This window comes from Leopardus geoffroyi, chromosome D3 (genome assembly GCF_018350155.1).
Source record: "Leopardus geoffroyi isolate Oge1 chromosome D3, O.geoffroyi_Oge1_pat1.0, whole genome shotgun sequence".
In the NCBI taxonomy this organism is placed as follows: Eukaryota; Metazoa; Chordata; class Mammalia; order Carnivora; family Felidae; genus Leopardus; species Leopardus geoffroyi.
This window is the reverse complement of record NC_059339.1, coordinates 33,986,009-33,999,628: the sequence shown is the minus strand read 5'-3', so window position 1 is coordinate 33,999,628 and position 13,620 is coordinate 33,986,009. Positions and strand designations below refer to the sequence as shown.

At 41.5% G+C, this 13,620-nt stretch overlaps 1 long non-coding RNA gene across 1 annotated transcript in view; it reads right to left on the bottom strand.

The window, feature by feature from the left end:
- Nucleotides 1-13,620, bottom strand: part of LOC123587857 — a 48,979-nt gene that overhangs the window by 33,912 nt on the left and 1,447 nt on the right. The window lies entirely within an intron of this gene.

The window sequence follows — 13,620 nt, the reverse complement described above, 5'->3', positions numbered from 1 at the left end:
CTTCGACTAAAAAGGGACATGCTCTCAAATGGTAAGCCCACAAATGAACATGCAAGTTCAGAAATCATAAATGTTCCAGAAAAGACAGCACAGTTTAAAAGCAGTATGCGTTTCATTATAAAGCAAATTTACTGGTTTGTTTCAGTTTTATGTCACTGGAAGGATATAGTTTGGCAGGATTTCCATGTTCGGATCACTCTGTGCTGCTGCTTTTGATTTTTTCCTTCCTTAGTTGTGACCTCTACCAGAACTCTTGACATTGAGCTATGATGTTCTTGAACATGCTGCAATGCCAAACCAAGGCACTTAATCAAAAAATTATAGTTGAAATTTCGGATCTCTTTTGTTTTTGAAACTTGGATTGAAAATGAGGTTTGAGGGCAAAGCACTCTTTATGAGCAGAGACATAACCAGCACTAGTATAAATTGCTGAAAGGGCTATTCTGCCTAAAGATCTACATTTATAAACATGTGTGGTAACAAAGGCATGACCAGAGCTACTGTCACATTCCTCCTAACAGCCTGACTGTATTTCTGATGACCCCACCCGTCTTGATGTCCCCTCCTCCCAAATCCTGGGAAACGCTCAGCTTCTCAGAATTAAAGGATTGAGTATCTCCAATTAGACACAATTTCTTCCCAACTGAGGAAGCAATTGCCTTTGCCAGATTGGGGAATGGCAGCGAAAGCATCCCCCCAACACCCACAACCCCCACTGAGCCCTGCTCGTTGAGGCCACAAATATACACGGTGCCTGACCTCGTGACAGGCACCATTCTGGGCGTCGTTGCTCCCCGTGACAATTGTGGTTGACATTCCTGCATCGCTGAGGGTTTTCCTCTGCAGTGACCAAGAAGAAGAGCTCGTGCGTTTTGTTGGACGAACTGACGCATGCGTGCAGGCTGTAGTAGACAGTTCTCCGCCCTCTGGGGGACAGACTCTATGAACTACTGTTGTATGACCCTATGGGTACGCCCAGAGGTGGAGTGGGTGAGGAAGCTCCATTCATAAGGAAGAGCAAACTGCGGCAGCCTTTACTTTCAGAGATTCCTGGGGGGGGGGGGGGGGGGGGAAGCTTATCCCTCTGACCCTGTCCTTCCTCCTCCATGTGAGGCCAATGGGATACAGGTTGCCCAGTTCTCTCCTGTGGCTTTCATAAGAGGCAGCAAATTGACCTCTGAAGTCAGGGGTGTCAGAGGATTATTTTCTCCCCCAAAGAGTCACCCGCTGGTGTAGAAGAGTCACAGTGATAACTAGTGAGGCAGCCACAGAAACACAAGTATCACAAATGAGAGGGGAAAAAGGGAGGGGGTCATTCTGGGGCCCAATACCATGTCAGTTCTGCTTGGAAACTGTGGTTTTGTATGAGCCCAAGAATCCTGGAATCTTAGGGCTGGAAGAGATGTTTAGAACATCTAGCCCAACATTCAGTCAATCCGGGAATTTTCTCTAAAATATCCCTGGCAGGATGTACAAAACCTTTGCAAGGATGAGGGACTTTCCAGCTGAAGAGGTGTCCATGGCATGACCATAAAGAGCCTTTACAAAACTAGTCGCATCCATCTGTTGAAGGCACACTAGGTGTCACACATCATGCTAAGCCTTACTTGCATATTCTCAGCCTCCAAAACAATAAGGAAACTGGGGATTAGACTTGCTCATTAACTTGCCCTTGGGCACACAACCAGTAACTGGCACAGTCAGGATTCAAAAACAGGTCTGGTTGACATCAGAGCTAAACAGGTAACATAAACCGTCCTTTCTCTGTGGCTTCCTATGTCGTATAAAAAAATGTCAACTTCCTTCTGAGGTCAAGAGGAAGCCTGAAAGGCTTGGAGAGCAAGGATATACCTCCTTCCCAAAGATGCTTCAGAATGCCAAGAAACTTGCCAGAATGGGCTACTCAGAACTGCCCCCCCCCCCATTCCACATTCATGGCACACCATGGAACTGTTACTTCCTTTGTTTAAGAAATACTCCTAACATCACTCCTAAATAACTTGCTGTAGGGTTTCGCCATCAACCTTTCCCCCTTCTTCTGAAAGTTGGGGCCGTTTTCACATCTCTAAACTTTTGGTGCTTCTCATGTTTTCGTAGGATATTGCCAGTAATATTACCAGCGAAGATGTCAAAATCCTATCTTTAATTCTTACGTATTATAAATAGTGTTATTAGAATCATGAGAGAAACAAGCTCCAAAGATGGTCTCCCTGTGAGACATTTAAGACATTTCTAGTAGATTTTAACAAACTTCCCCTCATGCCAATAAATAAGGGCAGATAAATCGCACTCATGAGTGAACCATTTCTTTCAAGTATTTTAAAACATATTTTACTGAAAATTTTATTCAGGAAATACTTTGTAGACCAGCTTCATTTTTGTCAGTTTGGTTTTACCAGGACTTAAGTGGGTCATTTCCATTTAAGTGGGGACTATAGTCATGGAACCCACAATTTCCATCCTGGGAGGGACAATCCCTCTATCTACCAATTGGCTTCCCTCTTACCTACAGCACAAAGCAGAATGCTTGATATTTTGAAGATTACTATTAATCCTCAGGAATCAGAACTTCTTTATAATTTGTGGTATAGATAGAACTTCTGTGAACCTTAGGGACCATCAATGGGACCATCAAAACTAGCTCAGGTGATAAAAGCTTCCTCTGGTGAAGACGGGGAGCACAGAGAATTTTTAGGGCAATGAAACTATTCTGTATGATAGTGTAATTGTGGATACATTTGTCAAAATCCATAGAGTGTACACGATAAAGAGTGAACCTTAAGGCAACCCAGGGACTTTAGTTACTAAAAGTCTATTGATATTGGCTCATCGAAGGTAACAAATGTACCACACACCAGTGAAAGACATTGATAATGGAAAATTGGGGCACAGAGTGAGGGGGGTATGTGGGAACTCTTGTGCTTTTCCTTAAGTCTTTCTGTAAACTTAAAACCGATTTTTTTTAAAAGTGTTTCAAATATGAAAGAAAAGCCTCCTCTTAGTGTACAAATCTGTTGCAACAAAATAAGAGAAGAGAGAAAGGGGGATGAAAGGAAGAAAGAAAGAAAGAAAGAAAGAAAGAAAGAAAGAAAGCAAAGAGAGAGAGAGAAAGAGTGTGTGTGGTAGGAAGGGAAGAAAAAAGCATTACATGACAAAGGACCCAATCAGGAAAAACACATAACTTAAGAAATGGAAGAAATTTAAATATAACTTAAAGGAAAAGAAGAAATTCCTCAAGTGCATCCCACTATGGAATTCTGAAAACACATGTTAATAAATGACTGTAGAATGGCAGTGATCTTGCCAAAATAAATAAATAAATAAATAATGCCGAATCCAATGAGGCAGTAGCGAGGTTAATTGAATCTATGATGTCACAAAATGAATTGGCAGTAACATGAGCACAGTGCAGAATTCCATCTGTCCAAGTCAGAGATTAACACTTAACAGAAGAGCGGAACTGGACACGGGAAGAGTGAGCACGGGACGGGCTGGTTGGAAAAGTAAATTCCACCTAAAAGTGGGGGTTTGGGGTTCTCTACTGATCTAACTGCCATGAGACCGGTGGAGTATCTTCATCTGTGGCTTGGTATCAACACTAGCACTCGACCGTGTAAGGTGCCTTTGTACAAATTAGAAAAAAGGCACAGGCAACAGGAGAATAAGCTGATGAATTAAAAAAGTGCCTCTCTGGCTACACCGGTTAGAAAAAGGCAAGGGGTGCCTGGCTGGCTCAGTAGGTAGAGCATGCGACTCTTGATCTCAGGGTTTGTGAGTTCAAGCCCCACGTTGGGGGTAGAGATTACTTAAAATGAAACAAAACAAAACAAACAAACAAAAACCAGAAAAAGGAAAGGGTCCTGGGCAGAGCAATTGGCGAAAAGGCCCTTCTTCCAGGCTGATGTACGGCCTTGCCGGGGCCACGGCTTAGCAGAGTGCGGGCTGGATTTCAGCTCCCATAATCCTCCCGTGAAGATACCCCGGTGCAAAACACCACCTACACAACGATGCCTGACGTCTTTACTTGGATAAATTCATCCTGCAAGTGTCGCCCCCACTTCCTGCATGCTCGCTTGGATCCCTGATTGACAAGCAACTCCACCCAGGCCTAGAAGTTTGGTCCCGGAAACCCTAGTCACGTGGGAAGGCAAAAACGATTCCTCTCTGCTGAGTATAGAAATGTATCAACCCATGGGACTTTGAACAATAAGTATAGAGATAAAGTAACTCAAACTTACAGGATTAATTTTGGGCTTTGGTTTATATTTATACATAGAACTATTAGATTTGTGGGTTAAACTTAAAGTCGAAATTATATTTTAACATTGGTGATTTTTGTCGGTCAATTTTCCTTTTAAGCCGATATCTCATGAGTAATCCATTCTGGACCTAAAGTCACTGCTTTAACATTATAAAGAACTCCAGAAAACAATAGGTAAAATAGGATTTCGGAAAAACACAGGTTAAGGATTATAGAATCACACAACTGAAGAAATAATTTGAGCATGGAAAGAACACCATTACAGAGCCAGTACATAGATTAGAAATAACAAGCAGCAAAATAGTTAAAGTCAGAAGTCAATTACTAACATAAAATAATGGACTCCAATAATCAGAGTAAATGGAGAGGAAAAGGGCAAATTACAACAAAGAGAACGTAATTCATAAAAGTTAGTGTCCTAAAAGAAACATGTCAGCAAATGAGTGGACGATGGGCATTGAGGAGGGCACCTGTTGGGATGAGCACTGGGTGTTGTATGGAAACCAATTTGACAATAAATTTCATATTAAAAAAATAAAAAAATGAGGGAGTGATTCATAATAAATTAATTAATTAATTAATTTTAAAAAAGTATTCAAACTAAGAAGTGAATTTTCCTGAGATGCAGGGAAAAGGGAACCTCCGAACCACAGGGACACGTTTTCCAGAAAGTCGATGCAAAAATTATGACCGCTGAGACTTTTCCTGATTGTTATTAACCTTCCACGCAAAGATCAAGAATTCTTCAGTCATCCAAATAGAGAAGCTTCTAGAGGCTATCTGGCTGGCCTCAGACTTGTCCACAACAACATTCATAGCCAAAATACGTTGGAGCAATGTTATTAGGGAAGGAAAGCACAATCCAGGAATGTTACACCCAACCAAGATATCATTCAAATACAAAAAGTCCCAAACATGAAAGAGCTCCAGAAATATGGTATCCTTGAGTCCTTCTTGAAAAACTATGTATTGATATAACCAATGGACCAATGAATAAATGGAGAAACCAAGGACTAATATTTAATGCCAGAAAATACTGAAGCAATGTTTACAAGATTCTAAAGAAAAGCGATCCAGGAATATGCTATCTGGCCAAGTTTTCCTTTCAAGCATTTAAGAATGAAATCCAGCCAATTAAGTGATAAATCAAAGTAAAGAAGTAAGAATTGGCATAACCACAGTAAAAGAACAGATGGTGAGTAAGGAATCATTTACAAAGAGAACTAGGGTTAGAAAATGGAATATCAATGTTATAAATCTTAAAATCATATAGGACCTAAGAGAGGAGGCAGGAAGAATAAATGTACACAAATATCCCACTTTTCACATCTAAATGTGAAATGTACTTTAAAACAACAAATGCCTCCTGCCGTTTAATGTTGTGTTGATCTTTTCTATCAATCATCTTCAGGAAAGGCTCTTTCACGGAGAAACAACTTGATCTGAATTCCTGAAATCCCATTATTTTACATACATTTGTGCTTACTTGAAGAAAAATTGTTTTTCATTCTTTTTTAAAAAATAGAATGCACAGCATGATCTCACGTTTATAAGACAATGTCTTGTCTGGTTTTGATTTGTATATATGCCCAGAAAGATTGCCCGAAATTTGTTCACAGAGTGCTAATAACACTTAATTCTTTGTGATGAGGTTTAGGATGATTTTTTCCCTTTCTTTATATTTTTCTGCATTGCTTAGACTTTTATATCAACTATGAGCCATTTTTACAAAAAGGATACAGTAGTCATTCTTGAAGAAAAATAAATTAGCCTTGGGGCGCCTGGGTGGCTTAGTCGGTTGAGCGTCCGACTTCAGCTCAGGTCATGATCTCACAGCTTGTGAGTTCGAGCCCCGCATCGGGCTCTGTGCTGACAGCTCAGAGCCTGGAGTCTGCTTCAGATTCTGTGTCTGCCTCTCTCTCTGCCCCTAACCCACTCATATTCTGTCTCGGTCTCTCTCAAAAGTAAATCAACATTAAAAAAAATAAAAAAAAAATAAATTGGCCTTGGGGGTAAAAAATTAGCAGACCTGAAGGAGAGGGTTGTATACACCACTAATCAGTTCTGGGCACAGAACTAACTTTAAAGGCAAGTAGAGAAGACACCTGCCTATATTGCGTAATTTGAGGGACATAAAATGACACCAGCCCTTCAAAAATTATCATCCTTTTGACTTATCAGTTATGGTCACATCCACATGAATTCATTTATCAAATCTTTTATCAACCTGCTGGCAGTGAAAAACAAAGATCCGAAGGGATGACAGATGTTTGCTGGAAGCCTGAACGGAGCTAGGAAAAACCATACCCAAGATCAGCAGGTGCGTGGGGGAACGAGGACAGAAGAAAGCAGAGCTGATGGGCAGAACTGGCCAAGGAACAAGGTGTCTACAAAGCAGAGACTCCAAAGACTGAATATGTCACCAAAGGGGGTCAGTTTGAGAACTAAAGTCAATGAAGAACTAAGGGACAGATAGGATAGAAGAATAAATTCAAGATGGGGAAACTGGAGTAATTTCCTTTGGGCAAGAGTCGTTTGCCAGACTCTTCTTTGGGAGGCCACTGGCTCACATTACAGGTTCAAGTTGCCGATGTGGGACCCCCAGAAGTGTAGTCATAAGGCTTAAATATTAGGCCTGGTCTCAATGGGGCTCACTTGGGCAGGATCCCACAAGAGCCTGGGAGTGGCAGGAGACATCTGAGGCTCCACGGCACGCGGGGCAAAGCGTAACCTTGAAAGGAGGGGTGTCTGTACAGAAGGGCAATGTGTAATCAAGCCCCAAAGATCAACCTTGTAGCCTTCACCCTTTGTCCTATCTCCAGCTAGCCTTGCCCCTGTTGGAACTGTAGGGCACACCCCTTAAAATAAGCCAAGGCAAATATGCCTAAGAGCTACTAGAAAACGTCTGTTTAGGTAGCAAGTGCTGGTCTCCTTGTGATCAGGGGTGGGGATATATCCGTGCTGGTCACTCTGTACACACAGCCATTTCCGAGACCCTCACCTGTGTCTGAATTTTAAACTGGTTAACCCTAGCCGAAGGCAAAAAGCCTGCATGGCCTCTGTTTGCGCAGCCGTGGTATAGAGGCGACACTGAGCTCCTATTAAGCTAGCTGACTCACGCCGAAACTCGGGATTTATTTCCAATTAGCAGTGATGTTAAGTAGAAGGTGCTCCTCGGGCAGTCTTGAAACACTCCCACTGTGTCAACATGGTTCACAAAGATCATGTTTGGAAGCGCTATTGCCCAGTGAGTCGGAAATGGAGAAGGCATTAATTCTGTGCAATAGAAATTCACTTAAAAACCAGTATTAGTCGCTTTAGTGTACTCCCAAAGACGGACAAAGCCCGAGTCCGCACACTCCCTCACTGATGAGAAACTTGGAACAAAGATTAGAACAAACCAGCATGCACGGGGTCAGAGCAGGAGTCAAAGAGCCACAAATGAGGTGTAATAAATGGCGTTCCCCGAAGGGGCAAAATGGCTCCCTGAAAGGAAGTCCACGAGTAGAGAGTGCTCTGGGTACAGCTACTGAAGCAGCTTCTCACTTCTACTCCTATCCTTGTGCTCCTTAAAGACCATGACGAACGCTATACCCACCCCACTAGGAGGATGTCAGAGTCACCGTAAACACTTCGTGGACAAAGAAGCAGTGTGGCTCCTCCCATAGTGGATATTGTAGGCTTGGCCAATCGTTTAAACGTTCACAGTCTCCTATACCTATCTGTTTATCAGCACCATCCACTCAACCCCCAACCACAAACCCGGGAGCCACCCTCCGGACTTCAATGCCCGGAAGCCAGGGCAGCAGATCCAGTGTTTCTGTCTGGTAGCATATTTAGCATTTTTGCCCCTTACCCGTCACACCTCAAGCACCTTGCCTCAGGTCATGTCGGTTCTCACTGGATTCCCTGAACTCATTACAGCAGCTTCCTCCCTGCCTGCCCTCTGTTCCTCCCTCTTTTAATCGAGAACATCCATGAGCCTTTTGAAGTGATTTTTCTTAAACACAAACTTTATTATGATTCTCCTCTGCTGAAGGCCCTTTTTATGGGTGTCATGGCTTCCTGGTTGGAGTTAAAGCCCTATGACCTGGCTCCAAGGAAGACCAGTGTGTGAATTATGCCCACCTTTCTGGCTTTATCCCTTGCTGTTCCCAAGAGACCAACCATCTAGGTTCACCCAGGTTTGTCCTGGTTTTAGTCCTGCATCCTGGGAAACCTCCCAGTCACTCAACAACTGGTAAGATTGCTGTCCCTACTGAGGCCCTTCTCTACAGCCTTAAGGGCTATTATAGCTCCCTAGAGGATCCCTATCTGGGCCTTCAGCCTTGGTATTGTGTAAGCCTAGAATGATACTCTGTTTCTTCTTTTACAAAACCCAGCCAAGAGCCTCATCCTCCAGTACCGTGGTTCTCAAAGTGTGGGCCCCCAGTAGGGGTTCAGCATCATCTATGAACCATGTCAGAAATGTGTATCCTTGGGCCTCCTCCCCAGACCTACTGAATCAGAAACTATGGGGTAAAGCCTGGCAATCTATGTTATAACAAGCCCTTCAAGGGATTTTGATGCTTCCTAAAGTATGGGAGCCACTGCTCCAGAAACCTTTCCTGAGCAAGGGCCCCAGCCCAAGCAGCCTTGCCAAATCCCTGCTCTACATGACCAGGAGGCCAGTTCTAGGTGATATTAGTCCATGTTGATAAGTTTTTGGCAGTTCTATTAACTCTTTCATTAAGGGAACAGACTTACTAAATTGTATTTAGTTCCCTAAGTCAAACCATGCTGTAGAGAAGTGGGAGAAAGATCAGAGAATGACAAAGAAGCAGGTGTGCACCTGTACGAGTAAATTTTACCCTAATTCTCATTAAAAGACACAATTCTTGGCTACTCTCATTTCATCTTAATGATAGACACTCTTTTCCTGCTCAAAGGATTATCACTACTTTTCAAAATATCTTATCCCTTGAGCTCTAAGGCTGCACACTGAATTTTTAGGCATTAAAAAAAAAAAAAAAAACTCTCTGGGGGACTAAAAATTGATCTTGAATATTTCACTGCCTCTGAGTTCTCACTGTCTTTGTACTATGAAGAACCCACACTTTTGGTCTCAATTAAAAACACTGCCACATGTCTGCTATTAATAATGACAGCAATTTACTTCTGTTGAAATTAAAAGCCTTCAATTCTCTTTGAAAAACCTAAATGCAATTCACATGGTTTACAGACATGTTTCAAAGCTTTCTTCCCCTTTATAGTTTTTTTTTTTTTTTCTTTTTGTTTTTTAAACTAGGCCTAATCTTCAAAGTTTACGATTGCCATTTAGGGTCTGAAGATACAGATCTAAACACACACACAAGCATATGAGTGTGTGCATATACATTGATATTGATATTTGTATGTTGTGGTCAAACAAATAGTTCTGCCTTTTGAGGCAACATGTTATTTGTTCATCTGAATATAATGTAATTGATTTTTTTTTTCCCCTAGCATTTTTACTTGACATTTTAAGATTCAGTGAAACTATGGGGGGGAAAAAAAGAAGAAAGAAAAAAACCTTTCAGTGAAGAAACATAATTGTTTTCAGCAAACCACATGTGGCATTTGAGATGTATGTTTTATATAGCATTGTCTTGAAAGAGTATACATTAGGGAAGATTTTTTTTTCAGTAAATCATTAGAAGAAAACCTAAAACAACTAATTAACATTCATCAAATGCACAAGAAGAGATGCAATTTGGACCACATCAAATGTCCAAGTTTTAATGGTCCAGTTTCATACAGTGAACATTGGAAAAACAGATTCTGATTCAAAAGGATTATTCCCTCCCCCAAACAAGTGCATATGGTCCAGAGTTGCTGGTATGGGTGAGGGAGAGACATCTGGAAGCAATTGGGGCAAGACTTCCCCAATACTCAATAGGAAGCAAATCCTATGCCCGGGCCCTGGATTTCTGAAGGACTAGGAAAACTTGGGGTCAATATCAAGTGGAAAGTTTTTAAGGCAATAATATGAAAACTTCATTTAAAAATTATCTTAAAGCCATTAGTAGCAATGTTGGAGATTTTGTTTGAAATGTGTTCAGCTTGACCCATGTTCGTTGATAGTTGTTGAAAGAGCTTATCTGTGCCATTTTGTTGAATAGATAGACATAAAACAAAACCATATGCAATCACGTAATTACCTACAATGGAGTTCATACAGAGAACGCCTTAGATTTATGATGACTCAAATGAGGTTTTTGACTCGTTGGTTTATTTGTTCACTGCTGAAAGAGTGGTTGGCTCATTACAGACGCTTGATAGATTGGCTATTTTAGTAATTGTTCAATAGCTATTGTAAATGCCTAACAGATATTATCTTGTACTATATTGCCTTTGTAACTTAGTTTTGTGTGTAGGAGCTGAACAGACCACATATTTCAGGGTTACGCGGTTTGGCTATATTCACAAACGTGATGTGAAAAGAGCATACAGATATATTACATGTGGGTGGTGATTAATGAGAAACTAGTTGGAAGTGACATGCAAACAGGTAAATACACCAAAAACCCAGATGCTGCTGCATTACCAGCTCCACGGGAGTCTGTAATCAAAATCAAGTACAATGCTAATCATGAAGAGCTAAATTAACATAAGTAGATTTCACTGAACCTGCAGAATACATCAATATTTTTGATAAGGTAAATGTGGCATAAATATTCCCCAAACTTCCACCTGAGAGCACAGTATTTATAAGACTCTTTTTGTAAAACGACTCTGATATTTAGTAAACCATTATCTAAAATGTGTCAAAACTAGAAGCTGGAAATAAATTTTAAGATAAATAGAAATTAAACAGGCTAAAATTCCTTTTACTATATTCACTCGGTCAATCACGTCTGTGTTACTGTCATTTTTATTCTGCCACTGCCAGCTACTTTTGACACTTACTTAGGTCACGTTTTAACAAATTGAATAGTCGATGTATTTATAAACAGTTAAACGTGGAAAATTATACACATTTTCTCAAGTTAATACTCTCAACTCTGTCCTTAACTTTTTATTTGAGACACAAAATGAGCACAGTTCAGTAAACCCATTGAGGTTTCAGTTTACCTTACATGGTCCATGCCTCTAACCAATGGAGAGAAGACCATGTTCCATTTGCCTTGTCTATAGGAAGGGATTCCGTTCTGCCAGTTTTATGCAACATCTAGAGCTGCGGCCTCTTAATATTTTTGATCTCATGCACCTGTCAGTTTGAAAAAAGGCATCACAGGGGCGCCTGGGTGGCACAGTCGGTTAAGCGTCCGACTTCAGCCAGGTCACGATCTCGCGGTCCGGGAGTTCGAGCCCCGCGTCGGGCTCTGGGCTGATGGCTCAGAGCCTGGAGCCTGTTTCCGATTCTGTGTCTCCCTCTCTCTCTGCCCCTCCCCCGTTCATGCTCTGTCTCTCTCTGTCCCAAAAATAAATAAACGTTGAAAAAAAAAAAAAAGAAAAAGAAAAAAGGCATCACTGCTACATCCGTAATAAAACATACGTAGTGAGTATGATTTTCAAAAGGATGAACTAAGGGCAGACTAAACAGTATCTTAAACAGTATTAATGCTATTAAACACTTTCTCTTTGCTTTGTGATTGACTATGCTCCCTTGAAAAATCTTTGAAAATCTGGCCTTGATACTTTGTGATAAAGAAAGTTAAATGGTTATCTTCTTTCTTCACTGTAATAGTTCTGATGGCTGAAGTAGGCAATGCTCAAAATTACATCCCTCCAAATGGAAAAAACTTTGTATTCGTTGGGTGTTTTAAATCATGACACTCATTTTTCAATCCTGTCTACCAATTTTATCAAGGTTTCCAGTGAAATTAGCTGAACAACTTTCATTTTCTTATGTCAGTCATGACTTTGAACTGTTCTGTTTCATTGCAAACTAATCAGAAAGTTTTGCACTTGAATGTTTGGGCATTAAATTGGACAGTTTAGAAAATGTCCAAGCGTTTTAGCCATAGAGATATGAGGGTGTTGATACAATTTTAGCAACAAATCATATAATGATTGAAACAATTGCAAAGATATATTTTGAATATTTGAGGGTAGCAATAGTCTGTTTCAAAAACCAATTTATTTCTCATCTGTTATTTTTTAAAGGCACCTTTGCTTTGAAGATAATAAATAACCGCTGATTACTTATTTTTGAGTCTTGCTTTTTCAACAGATTACTTCCCTCATCTTCCTCCCATCTGCCTCCTCCCGCAAACTCTGCCAGGTAGCTTTCACTGGCAGGGACTTATTGTCAAAGAAAAGGTCAGAGTTTCCGAAGCATGCTGTCCCTTATTAATAAGAAAAAAGATACTACCTATTTTATAATAGATGACTCTCCTAAAAACGTTCCCATATGACTAACAGCAAACCTCAGGGTGGTACAAAAGGTATGTTAACTCACAACCTCATTACAAAGTTTCATGAACATTCCCCATCTAAAGTTCTCAGTTTGTGGGGGACCTAGGTGGCTCAGTCGGTTAAGCGCCTGACTCTCGATTTTGGCTCAAGTCATGATCTTGAGGTTCATGAATTCGAGCCCTGCATCGGGCTCTGCACTGAAAGTGTGGGGCCTGCTTGGGATTCTCTCGCTCTCTCTGTCCCCCTCCCCTGCTCTCACTCTCCCAGAATAAAAAACAAACAAACAAACAAACAAACAAACAAACAAACAGATTTCTTAGTTTGTGAAAACAGACAACCGAAGACCCCTAGGACACAAACTGCCAATGCTGCAGTGGGCCATAGCCAGCACCCGTGAAGGTCCTGCTAGGGCTGCGCATTTGAGACCTGAGACCCCCTGACACACAGACCAACTGAAGGTGACGGTCAGCCTCTGTATGAGAAGTGAGGAAACCTGCATCTTTTTCTTACTTTAACACAGGAATAAAAGTAAGCACAAATGCTGCGATCTTCTTCCTGTCCCCTCACGAGGCAGGAAGTGGATAGGGACCACTTTGGAAATCACCGTCCGTGGCTTTCCCAATCATGTCTGTGCATCCCGTCCTCCTGCCTCCAATCTCAAGTCTGGGGATAGGCAAAAGTATAACTATGTTATATAATGTCAGATCAACCCCTACCAGTCATATCCAGAGGAAGTGGAGGTTGGTAACTCTTTCCCCTCCACGTCACGGACCTGGGAGCAGGGAAAGCATTGGTGATCTCCCATGGGTTTTCCTGGCTCTGCTTAAGGAGGAGTAAAAGTTCCATGAGCTCCCGGTAGGGGCACGAGGAGCTTCTTCAAACCTCATCAGTACACAGGGTAGGGACTCAACCCATGCTGGAGCCATGCGACAAGGCAGAGGCCGGACTGACCTCCCTGCAACCCAGGTGCTCCCCCCCAC